The following is an 11,074-nucleotide window of genomic DNA, read 5'->3' as shown; positions in this document are numbered from 1 at the left end:
ATTGCAGTAGAATTAATCTCTTTAAGCCCCTTGATGACTCTGCTAGAGATACCATTTTTTCAATCAGTCCTGACTCAGTGGTTGCAAATAAATTAGTGGGGTGGTGAGAGTGGAGAGGAGAGGAGAAGGGGACATTTGCTCCTAGAGAAAAGATGAAAATACAGATTTTTATTTTTAAATTAGATTTGGGTATTGGAGAGGGTAGAGCTAATCGCGAAAGAAGGGCTGCTTACGACTGGGTAGAGTCGGTAGCTCCTTCTGGTCTGACCCATCTGTCACTAAGGAAGATGCAGGTCGTGCGTTTCCATGGGAACACAATGGTTAAAACTCTCTTCCCTAGGAATGCACTGCAGTCATCTGGAAAAGGGGTTTAGCCTATTATTGTGGGGTCTTCAGTGCTCTCTGAGCTTGGTTGTTTCCTTGCAGGTGTTTCATGATCAAACTATCTATCTATCTATCTATTTATTTATTTATTTATTTATTTTTCGATTTATATGCCGCCCTTCTCCGGAGACTCAGGGCGGCTTACAATGCGTTAAGCAATAGCCTTCATACTTTTGTATATACCTGCTTAGTAGGGCTTTCGCCCCCCCCCCAAGCGGTGTTCTTTTTTTATACAAAGTCAGCTTATTGCCCCCACAATCCGGGTCCTCATTTTACCTACCTCGGAAGGATGGAAGGCTGAGTCAACCTTGAGCCTGGTGAGATTTGAACTTGCAGTAATTGCAGGCAGCTGATGTTACTTAACAGTGCTTTAGTCTGCTGCGCCACCAAGGCTCTTATATACTGCTTCATTGTGTTTCACAGTCCCCTCTAAGCGGTTTACAGAGTCAGCCTCTTGCCCTCTTGTTTGTCTGAGTTGATTAACATTAAGCCAACAATCAAGAAGTAAACAATGCCCCCAATACAGGAACTACCAACTCAAGAGTGTTGAGAACTACCTGTATAAAGCAGGTGAAGGCCCCAAATGAATTTTGCATGATTCCCAAAAGTTAAGCAGACAGGCCCAGGTTAGTCGTTGAAAGGGAGAGGACAGGAAATCCCAAGTCTGCAGGCTAGATTGGGAAATTAAGAAAGTGTCTCGAAGGTGCTTTTTGAAGAGGCAACTGGACTTCCTTTGTTTTTCCTTGAAGACATTTCGCTTCTCGTCCAAGAAGCTTCTTCAGTTCTGACTGAATGACGGGGGAACAGAAGTGAAACGTCTTCAAGGAAAAACAAAGGAAGCCCAGTTGCCTCTTCAAAAAGCACCTTTGGGACAACCATGACCTGCATGACTGAGAACCTTGGCAGCTGGTGGACTTCAACTCCCAGAATTCCCTAGCCAGCCATGCTGCCTGAGGAATCCTGGAGTTTGTGATCCAACATCTTAAAGTTATGAAGGTTGAGAAACCCTGTCCCAAAACATTAAGCCCATTTCAGAAAGAAGGTCAAAATAATCCAAAGCTCCAGAATCAGAGGAAATAGTCCACTGGTAAGAATTTCAGAGGTATTTTTGCCTTTAAACCTCCACCGGTCTTTCTCTAAACAGTTTAAAAATAGCCGACAGCCAACATGGTGGACAATTAATTCTCCCAAGGGGCCACGTGACGGCCACATGAGAAACTGAGACTGTTGTGGAGCTCCAAACCAATAGGGCTGGGAAGGTGCAAAGGCATGCACGCACATACGTGGATTGAAGAAAAATAAGAGCGCAGCCACCTTCAAAGTAAATCAATGCAGTTGTACTGCATGCATAGCAATACATTTGCTATGCATACGTTTATTTACATTTGATTTCTAATTTTCGATTGACCTCACATGAGCTGGACGGGGACAACCAAAGGGTCAGTTATGGCTCCGGGGGTTGTAAAATGCTCAGGTCTGGTGTAGCATAACCTTTGAGGGACAGCGGCTGCGTTAATTGCTTAATTGAGAGACCATTAGTAGGAGTATTTTTTCACCTTACTCCTAAAATAGATGCAGTTTAATGTGTTGTCAAATTATCAGCTTGGCCTTTTTTTCCAAAGAGCAAAGCAAAAAGCTGATGCGTTTTCCCAATTTACAATCAATGACCGATCTACTATAACCTAAAAGAATCAATCTATAGCAGGCAGCTGATTAATCAGTTCCTCCAGGTAAAAACCCAAACAAGATAATGAAATACATATAAGTTTCTTCCTTCAAGCTGACCAGCAATTGTTTACAGGCAAGGCAAAAAAAAGGCTGACAATTTTTCTATTAATCCCCCTATAGGTACAGGGCAGAGGTGGGTTTCAGCAGGTTCTGAACAGTTCTGGAGAACCGGTAGCAGAAATTTTGAGTAGTTCGGAGAACCGGTAGTAAAAATTCTGACTGGCCCCGCCCCCATCTATTCTCTGCCTCCCGAGTCCCAGCTGATCGGGAGGAAATGGGGATTTTGCAGTATCCTTCCCCTGGAGTGAGGAGGGAATGGAGATTTTACAGTATCCTTCCCCTGCCATGCCTATCAAGCCATGCCCACCAAGCCATACCACACCCACCAAGCCACACCCACAGAACTGGTAGTAAAAATTTTTGAAACCCACCACTGGTACAGGCCAATGGTGGGATTCAAATAATTTAACAACTGGTTCTCTGCCCTAATGACTGGCTGAGTGGGCGTGGCCATGGTGGGCGTGGCCAGGGGTGTGACAGGCAGCACTCGGCCTCCTGCACCCCCCTGGGAGCAAAAACGGGCCACCGAGGGAACGGGGGGGACGTGCCACCCCACGCCCCCCCCACACCCTGTTTTGGGCCTAGTAGGCCTTCCTGCACTTACCTGGGAGCCAAAATGGGCATGTGGAGACTTCTGGAAGGGGCAGGATGGGGAGGGACTAGCCAGCAATTTATCGGTTTTCCCGAACCGGCTGAATCCCACCACTTGTACAGTGTTGATCAAAAGATACGTATTAATCCTAGAACACCAAACAACGCATCCTTTCTTTCCTCTAACAGGAACTTAATGAACAAAAAAAGCAAGCAAAATTAAGCAAAGGGTGAAATGTTTCCATTTATAACCCTGATTTATTATTTATTTATTTATTAGTCCAATTTATATGCCGCCCTTCTCCGTAGACTCAGGGCAGCTTACAATGCATTAGAGCAATAGCCTGCATACTTTTATGTATATACCTGCTTATTAGGGCTTTCGGGGGGCCCCCCAAGCAGTGTTGTTCTATACAAAGCTGGCTTATTGCCCCCACAATCCGGGTCCTCAATTTACCTACCTTGAAAGGATGGAAGGCTGAGTCAACCTTGAGCCTGGTGAGATTCGAACTCGCACTAATTGCAGGCAGCTGGCAGCTAAGTGCTAGCACTTAACAGCACTTAGTCCGCTGCACCACCGAGGCTCATACATACTGATCATATGTATTCATTCATTCATAAAGCATAAACAAGCTGAAGCTGGGAAATTATTCTCTGAAGTATACCCTCTCCAGCTACTTAAGATTTTGTTTTGCTCAAGGATGGAGAGGAGGTACATGTCCAGCTGAATTTTATATTTTCAAAAGAAACGAGTGGGTAGAATTAGCCAGGGTATGTTATTTCTTCGTTCAAACACCCACTGGGAAAGTTTTGTCTGTAACTCAGAACCAGCTCAAGCGTTGCAAGACGGGCTAAGCTAGATGTACGTAATTCTGCCAAAAAGGCAGTTAAATAATTTCTGATTCTCCCGCTTCGTACTTTGTTTACCGTCTTGCCTCATGGGGAGTTGGTGAACTCAAACTCTTGCCAACTCTCTCTGACCTTGATAAGTAGGCTTCATAAAAAAAATATGGCATGTTGCCTTGAGATACAATTTTGGAATTGTGTTTGACATCCTGCAAGGATATATTTTCTTGTCATGTCACACTATGCAGCCTGCTTTTGAGAGAGCTGCATTGCCTTTCTATTTTACACTGGTGCTGGTGCATTAAATTTCTCAGTAATTTAAGGACTACTTACTCTTTCAAAGTTCCTTTGAATCTCCACGCTGCTCAGGTGAGGAGAGTTCAAAGAGAACCGACTGTGCTTAAAGGATTTGGAAAAGCAAGATAAAAGCTTCAGGGTGTAAAAAGTGTGGAAATGCTAAACCATCAAGCCTGACCTTTGATTTCCTTCACAGGCAAGCACCTATTATGCTGTCTCACTCTTTCCACCCAGTCTGTTTTCTTGCTATCTTAAAACACCTTTTTTCCCCCCTGCCTTTTGAAATTCTTCCCAACACAGCAAGCTGTAGAATTTAAAATAAGAGCCAGGTGTGGCCAAAGGAATGAGCCAGCAGTGTGCAGCGCCGCCAAAAAAAGCCAACACAATCCTAAATTGCATTAACAGAGGGATTCAAACAAGATCGTGCGAGGTACTAATACCACTCTATAAAGCCTTAGTAAGACCACACCTAGATACCGCATCCAGTTTTGGTCACCACACTATAAAAAAGATGTTAAGATGCTAGAAAGAGTGCAGAGAAGAGCAACAAAGATAATCATCATGGGACTGGAGGCTAAAACATACGAAGAACAGTTACAAGAAATGGGCATGGCTAGTCTAGTGAAGAGAAGGACCAGGGGAGACATGAGAGCAGTCTTCCAATAATTTGTGGGGCTGCCCCAGAGAGGAGGGGGTCAAGCTATTTTCCAAGGCACCCAAAGGCCAGATAAGGAATAATGGATGGAAACTGATCAGGGAGAGATTCAACCTGGAAATAAGGAGAAATTTTCTGATAGTGAGGGCAATCAACCAATGAAACAGAAATTGCCTTCAGAAGTTGTGGGAGCTTCATCACTGGAGGCTTTCAAGAAGAGACTGGACAGCCATCTATTGGAAATGGGATAGAGTCTCCTGCTTGAGCATGGGGTTGGACTAGATGACCTACACGGTCCCTTACAACTCTGTTATTCTTTGCAGGAACCTCTATGCATCTTCACTTCCAAGGTGGTCTTGTAGTGTTGGTGATGGAAAGAAAACTCTCCAACCATCAAAATGATGGCACACTGGAGAAAATGATGAAGCAAAATAAATAAGCAAGTGGCCCTGACTTCAGAGGATTTCTGTTAGGCCTTCCAGAGTAGAAAAGAGCATATAGACCTGTGAACCTCAACTCTCAGAATTCCCCAGCCAGAACTCTTAAAACTGCCAAGATTTGGCACTCCTGGTATAAACTAAAAATTGGATTTTTTAAGTGATGGAGAGGAAATCAGTGGAAAGATATTACTAGCAACCAGGAAGCAGATTGGCATGGTCTCTTCAGCACTACGGAGAGCTCCCGAGGATGCATGCATTATCCTGGCATTTCTCAATCAAGTCATCATCTAAATGTGGAGACATCAATTCTCACAATTCCTAATCGGCATAAGCTTTGGAAAGAATTCAGGGTGCTGAATTCACACCAGTGGGAAGCTGCATTGTTTGACGAGAATCAGAACCAATAAGATAATCTGTTGCTTTCCAGTCTTGGATCTATGATTTTCACGAATCTCAGCCAAGAAAGCCAATTCCCCATGAAGTTCAGATACTAGAACTGAATACTTTATTTGGCCAAATGTGGCTAGACACGATACAGAAACACTCGGCCTACTTGCAAAACAACAGAAAAAAGAATAATACTAAAAGTGTGCAACCAGTAAAAGGGGGAAATAAGTGATAATAAAAGAATAAATAATACTACAGTCCAGAGGTGAGTTCTACTTATCTTTACTACCAGTTCGCAATGGGAGCGCGGGCACTTCTGCCCATGCACAGAAGCTTCTGCTGTTCAAACTGCTGGACTCTGCAGAATTAGCCTGCAATACTGCATTCTAATCACTATGCCATTACTACGTTCTGACTAATACATACTAGCTGGACACCTGTGCTTCACTATGAAACTATGTGCTCAGGCTTGATAAATTAACACTTGCAGCCTGAAACTTAATGTAGAATATGTAACCCCGTAGTATCAGAGTGTGATAATATAACGCAACTGGCAGTTGGAACAGAGGAGGAGAGGGAGTAGAATGTCTCAGACCGCAGCATCCATCAGTATTCATCTGGCTAGCATCCTGTCAGTGTGTGAGAGAGTTGAGGGGTGTTTGGAAACTCGAACAGTATTTGCCGTGTGAGCAAGAAGGAGGGTGGGCGTGGCTTAGCTCAACTGTTCTGTAGTAAAGCTGCTTGTTGCTGTGAAAGTAAAACTGAAAGTGAAACTCCTCTCCTCTGCTTGTGTTTTGCATTTGAAACAGATTTTTTTTTTGAGGTGGGGAGGGGGAGTAGAACTCGTTAGCATCAGAGCGTATTAATCATAAGATAGGAAATATTAATGCTCTGATGGTCATTTCGAAAAATCCTTTCTTAGTGAGCACCTAGAAGCCAAGAGGAACATACATGGCAAATTTCAAGTTTGTAGGCTTTACGGTTCTGGAGATTTCATGATTAATGTGCGAGTGGTTTTCGCTTTTATAGATATAGATTAGACAGAATTTCGTAGTCACCATGTTTTGTCAACTGTGAGTATCAGGTGTTCAGCAGAGTCATGGCATGAAGGGGGGAAAAACTGTCCCTGTGTCTAGTTGTCTTTCCATACAATACCCTCCCAAGGGAAGGAGTTGAAACAATTTGTGTCCAGAATCTGAGGGGTCTATAGATACCTTCTCAGCCCTCCATCTTACCTTCAAGTCTACTATGAGAGGCGGGGTGAATGGGAGCCAACATTTAGCACAGAACCTATGAAAATAGTGCGAATAAAATTAATTTGGAGTTGTGCATTTTCTACTGATTTTCATGAGGTTGCGCTAACTCTGTAAAATGGCTAAATCAAGATTTAATCTAAAATGTACTTTGTCACACGTGCATATTGAAAAAAAAAATCAGTCTCTTTCGGTCCACTTTAGAGTGCAGGTTTATAAAAATAGTTTCAGATAGAGAAATATTACAGAGGAAAACATTTCTGCACATAACATAGTAGCATTTACCCCACACGCTTGGTTTTTGGGGAGCCAACATGCACAAAAGAGTAGCTTTTTTAAAATACAGGTGGTCCTCGGCTTACGACCACAATTGAGCCCGACATTTCTGTTGCTAAGCGAGACCAGTTGTTAAGTGAGTTTTGCCCCATTTTAGAACCTTTCTTGCCACGGTTCTAGTTCTGCCTTAGGCACCAAGCCAGTTGCATAGCCTTTGGGTCAGTCGGTCTTTTTCAACTCTGGGAGAAAAAAAAGGCCAAGGCCTGAAATGTTTGAAATCTTGCCAAGAAAACTGTAGCGCTTAGTCTGGGCAGTTGCCAGGAGTCAAGACTGACTTGAAGGTACACAACACACACACACACACACACACACACACACACACACACAAAACCTTTATATTTTGTGGTGCAGCAGACTAAAGTGCTGTTAAGTGCTACCACTTAGCTGCCAGCTGCCTGCAATTACTGCAAGTTCGAATCTCACCAGGCTCAAGGTTGACTCAGCCTTCCATCCTTTCGAGGTAGGTAAATTGAGGACCCGGATTGTGGGGGCAATAAGCTGACTTTGTATAAAAAAAGAACACCGCTTGGGGGGGCCGAAAGCCCTAATAAGCAGGTATATACAAAAAAGTATGCAGGCTATTGCTATAATGCATTGTAAGCCGCCCTGAGTCTACGGAGAAGGGTGGCATATAAATGGGACTAATAAATAAATAAATAAATATTTAAAAATTATCATCTCATTATAAAATGGCAAATTGCATCCGCCTCGGCTGATTCTCTGTTTTTGAAGTTACTCCATTATATGTCATCTTGTATCTCACCGTGTCTCAAGCACCCTTCAAATCCAGGATAGGAGAGCAACAGACTGAAACGCACTCAAGGGTAGCTAATTGTGATGAAATAGTTTGGATTCGTGGCGTGCTGAGATCCACGATGCAATCAATGCATTGAATGTGATCAATTAAAGGCACGGAGGCCACCACCCTTTCATGTGGCAAAATCGTTCAAATGTACGTTTCAACCACGGATGCAGACAAAAAGGAGGTTGATGAGTTTTGATGACCAAATTCAATTTGAAATCGGCGGAACACGCCAGCAAGGTGTCCTGCTTGCGACTGGAGGGCAGAATGCCCAAGTTGGAAACATGATCATGTAGTTGGAATTTTTATTTGTTTGTTTGTTTGTATCACACTTTTAATATTTTTACAAATAACTCAAGGTGGTAAACATGTCCAGTTCACTTAACTCCTCCTATTTTCTTCACAATAACAGCCCTGTGACATGGATTGGGCTGAGAGAGAGATTGATTGGCCCAAAGTCACCCCGCCAGCTTTCATGCCTAAGGCGGGACTAGAACTCACCGTCTCCTGGTCATTGGTGCAAAGTTACCCAGCCAGCTTTCAAGCCTAAGGCGGGACTAGAACTCACCATCTCCTGATGATTGGCCCAATGTCACCCAGCCAGCTTTCATGCCTAAGGCGGGACCAGAACTCACCGTCTCCTGATGATTGGCGCAATGTCACCCAGCCAGCTTTCATGCCTAAGGCCGGAATAGAACTCACCGTCTCCTGGTCATTGGCCTAAAGTCACCCAGCCAGCTTTCATGCCTAAGGCGGGACTAGAACTCACCGTCTCCTGGTCATTGGCGTAAAGTCACCCAGCCAGCTTTCATGCCTAAGGCGGGACTAGAACTCACTCTCTCCTGGTGATTGGCCCAAAGTCATCCAGCCGGCTTTCATGGCTAAGGCAGGACTAGAACTCACCGTCTCCTGGTCATTGGCCCAAAGTCACCCAGCCAGCTTTCATGCCTAAGGCGGGACTAGAACTCACCGTCTCCTGGTCATTGGCCCAAAGTCACCCAGCCAGCTTTCATGCCTAAGGCGGGACTAGAACTCACCGTCTCCTGGTGATTGGCCCAAAGTCACCCAGCCAGCTTTCATGCCTAAGGCGGGACTAGAACTCACCAGCTCCTGGTGATTGGCCCAAAGTCACCCAGCTGGCTTTCATGCCTAAGGCAGGACTAGAACTCACCGTCTCCTGATGATTGGTGCAATGTCACCCAGCCAGATTTCGTGCCTAAGGCGGGAATAGAACTCACCGTCTCCTGGTCATTGGCCTAAAGTCACCCAGCCAGCTTTCATGCCTAAGGCGGGACTAGAACTCACCAGCTCCTGGTGATTGGCCCAAAGTCACCCAGCCAGCTTTCATGCCTAAGGCGGGACTAGAATTCATAGTCTCCTGATGATTGGCCCAAAATCACCTTGCCAGCTTTCAACTAAGGCGGGACTAAAACTCACCATCTCCTGGTGATTGGCCCAAAGTCATCTAGCCAGCTTTCATGCCTAAGGCGGGACTAAAACTCACCATCTCCTGGTGATTGGCCCAAAGTTATCCATCTAGCTTTCATAGCTAAGTTGGGACTTGAACTGATGGTCTGCCACTTTCTAATCTGGTGCCTTAATCAGTAGACCAAACTCTATTGCACCACGCTTATAGGAAGTTCAGTAGAAACTGGAACAGGTTCAGAGAAAGGCAGTGAGGAAGATCAGGAGACGAGAACTTAAGTCTCACAATGAGAGATGGGGTCTAGAATAGAATAGAACAGAACAGAACAGAACAGAACAGAACAGAACAGAACAGAACAGAACAGAACAGAACAGAACAGAATAGAATAGAATAGAATAGAATAGAATAGAATAGAATAACCTTGGAGGTCTTCTAGTCCAACCCCCTGCTTAGGCAGGAAACCCTACACCACTTCAGACAAATGGTTATTGAACCTCTTCTTAAAAACTTCCAGTGTTGGAAGTTCTGGAGGCAGGTAGTTCCACTGATTAATTGTCCCCACTGTCAGGAAATTTCTCCTTAATTCTAGGTTGCTTCTCTCCTTGATTAGTTTCCATCCATTGCTTCTTGTCCTGCCTTCAGGTGCTTTAGAGAATAGCTGGACTCCCTCTTCTTTGTGGCAGCCCCTCAGATATTGGAACGCTGCTATCATGTCTCCCCTAGTCCTTCTCTTCATTAAACTAAACATACCCAGTTCCTGCAACCATTCTTCATATGTTTTAGCCTCCAGTCCCTTAATCATCTTTGTTGCTCTTCTCTGCACTCTTTCTAGAGTCTCAACATCTTTTTTACATCGTGACGACCATAACTGGATGCAGGATTCCAAGTGTGGCCTTACCAAGGCCTTATAAAGTGGTATTAACACTTCACGTCATCTTGATTCTATCCCTCTGTTGATGCAGCCTAGAACTGTGTTGGCTTTTTTGGCAGCTGATCTGAGATAAGTGAGAGAAGATCTGAAAAGAAGTGAGACTGAATCATTATGATTTCAGGGCATGGAACCAAGGAAGGAAATAATAATAAGGCACTTTCAGCTGAAAGTTTCAAAAACTTCTAAGTGAGAAGGGTGCTTTGATAGCGTAAACAATGGCCCAGATTGGTGGTGGGCTCCTCTTTACTCAACATGTCTAAACAAAGACCTGACAGGCATCTGTCCAGGATGTTTTAAACTTGGTTCATGCATTGAGCATGTGTCAGCCTGGTTGATTGTCCAACTCTTAAAATTCTTAGAATAGTAACAGTATAGTAACAGAGTTGGAAGGGACCTTGGAGGTCTTCTAGTCCAACCCCCTACTCAGGAGACCCCTATACCATTCTGGACACATGACTGTCCAATCTCTTCTTAAAAGCCTCCAGTGTTGGAGCACCCACAACTTCTGGTGGCAAGCAGTTCCACTGGTTAATTGTTCTCACTGTCAGGAAATCTATCCTTAATTCTAGGTTGGATGTCTCCTTGATAAATTTCCATCTGTTACTTCTTTCCTGTCCTCAGGTGCTTTGGAGAACAGGTCTACTGATCCCCTCTTCCCTCTGACAGCCCCTCAAACATTGGAAGACTGCTTTTAAGACCCCCCCCCTCATTTTCATTAGAGTAGTTGTCAGGATAATGAAGATTTAAAGTCTGAGGATGAGTCAGCAGGGTTATTGCCCTTTAAGAAGCTGCCTATATAAGGGAGGCCATTAGAGGGCGTCTCTCTCTTTCCTTGTGTATCTCTCTCCTCGTTTATCTGCATTGTAGTTCTCCGTGTAGAGTTGAAGAAGAAGCTGGATTGCTTGCCTGGTATGTGCCTACCATGTGTATGTCTCTAT

Source organism: Pantherophis guttatus, chromosome 3, assembly GCF_059756535.1.
Source record: "Pantherophis guttatus breed Tessera chromosome 3, ASM5975653v1, whole genome shotgun sequence".
In the NCBI taxonomy this organism is placed as follows: domain Eukaryota; kingdom Metazoa; phylum Chordata; class Lepidosauria; order Squamata; family Colubridae; genus Pantherophis; species Pantherophis guttatus.
The sequence above is the reverse complement of the archived record's forward strand: the minus strand, read 5'-3'. Positions refer to the sequence as shown.